Raw genomic sequence first — 2,546 nt, 5'->3', positions numbered from 1 at the left:
CTACAGAGCATGAGTCTACAGGGTCGCCCACAGTTGGACTAGGGAAATTGGGAGATTTTCTTGTACTGGGCTTTTATGCACTAGTTTATTGTTTTGTACTAGTTTTAGTGTACACCCCACTTCACTTTAGAAGAAGTGGGAGATTGTTGGGGTTGATGCCCTAAAGTCTCGTGTCTTGTAGTTTGTAAACAGTTTGTACGAACGCTTGTGTTGTATAATATATGATATTTACTTCACATCTTATTTTTTGCTCAGTTGCATGTTTTATTTGCTTTATCACAAACCAATAAACTTAAACTCCTTGGTTATCTGTATGTAACTCAAGCATGTATGTGGTGACATACAAGTGGATCATGTCTTGAGTGGTAACCAAAATGTTCTGTAGTATATGAATATAGGAGGAAAACCTTATCCTGGTAATATTATGGATGCGATCCGCTTTGTGGAATGGTCACAAGTGTTGTGACTTGTCACAGATGGTCTTGTAGGATTGTATCAAATGCAGTGGAAGAACAAGGTTCATCTAAGCATTAAATTCACTAATTTTGGCATAATATAAAGCATGCCTCTGTAGAAAAATGGGTTTCAAGACATACCTTTTGAAGAAGTTCTTCAAAGCTCCATCTCCAGCTGCAATCTTCTCCATATCTTGTTGTAGACCACCTCAAGATCTTTCCCACTATTCTCTTGGTGCTCTAGATAGAGTTGTGGGACTCAAGCAAGCTTGAATCAAGGGATGAAGAAGAAAAGCTCACTGTTGCAACTGGGTTGAAGAACCTTTCTTCAAACCAGTTTTTCTCTCAAAAACCTTTTGATTGCATGCTCGATTTTTACTCCAATCTTCTCATTATATTGCAAATCAACATGCAAAGAGAAGAGATGCATGAGTTGCAGCTCATGCTTGGAGAAGACAAAGGCAAGATAATGCAACATGAGTAAGCTAGTTAAGTGATGGATAATGGAAAATCCATTTTTCCATTTGTGTTTTTTTTTTTTTGTTTTGTTTTCTTTTTTCAATTTTATTCAAAAATAAAATTTTGATTTAAAAATCTATTTGAAAAAAATGAAATATTTAATTAATTTCATAAATTAATTAATAAATAAAACTTAATTAATTTAATATCAAATATTTAATTAATTTTTACACATATCCATCTTATATATTTAAATCATATTTAAATATATAAATTCTCCTATTCCGTTTAATTCTAAAATTAAACATATAATTATATCTCATATAATTACTAAAACCCTTAATTCTAATTTGAACGTTTCAAATTAACTTATCACGATATTCTAGAGCTAGTCCGTTACGTGCTAATAGAGGACCTCGCGACCTACAGATCATGGGCTCCAACGATTCGAGATTAATTGGCTAAACTCATTAAACTAGATTAATCTCCATTCGTTAACTAATGGGTCATTCCACTAAAGCCCATAGTTGCACTCCTCTTATTGTAGATATATTATGTCCACATGATTTAACCATAATCAACAAGTCGATCCTTCATAGGTTGTTTGTAATAACGGCTGGGTCAAATATTTGTTTTACCCTCGAGATTACGTCTTATTCCTCAAGTCCCTATCAATCCTCTAATGAATACCTGGTTTGTGATCCAATCACCAAACCAAAACTTTCTCAGCCCAGTGAGAGGGTGGGGCCCTTGTTCAAGACCTGGATTCAGTACTTGAGAGAACAACCTTTCTTCTATCCCTAAATTGGGTAGGCATGAACTTCGTCTTGCACCCTATGTCCCTAGTTATCTATCCAGTATTACCCTTGAAATGGGAATCTTATTGAACTGACACTGTTGAGCCAACCCTCAACTATGCAAATCTAAGGGCAATCTCAAATAAACAGGAGTTCATAGTTAGCTAGGATTAAGATCAAGTTACCTAGATCATCTAGGTGAAATAGTCAGTCTTAAACAGTAAACAACATTATAAAGTAAGAGAGACTTATTTCTTGGTCTGGATTTTATGCAAACTCATTGCATAGGACACCCCCACTCCTCATATCATAACATGTATGAATTAGGATCACATCGTATGTAGCACTTTACAAACTCTTTGTAACACCTATAGAGTAGGCCGCATCCAATAGTGTTACCAGAATAAGGTACCTAACCTTATTCATGTACCATAGATCATTTTGACTATTTACTCGAAACCCGATCCACTCTTATGTCTCCACATAAAGTTCAAGTACTCATACAATAGTCATGGGTCTTAGTTTATTGGATTTAGACTTTCATACAATTTATAAGATCAATAACAAAGTATATTGATAATAGAAAATGTTTATCATTTTACAAACTACGAGTTTTTAGGACATAAAACCCAACAGGTCTGATCTTGATCATTCGGTTGTTGGGACATGCGAGTGGGGCATCCTATACAAAGAGTTTGTATAAGACCTGACCATGAAAAGTTAACGTCTCGTTATATAACATCATTCATGACCAAGACTTCTCTTCATTAGGATGACCATAGGTAACATGACCTCAATCCTGAGGGAGTTGGAACTCCTACCTTGATCTCTCTCT

Source organism: Benincasa hispida, chromosome 11 (genome assembly GCF_009727055.1).
Source record: "Benincasa hispida cultivar B227 chromosome 11, ASM972705v1, whole genome shotgun sequence".
NCBI classification, from domain to species: domain Eukaryota; kingdom Viridiplantae; phylum Streptophyta; class Magnoliopsida; order Cucurbitales; family Cucurbitaceae; genus Benincasa; species Benincasa hispida.
This window is presented reverse-complemented; position numbering follows the sequence as displayed.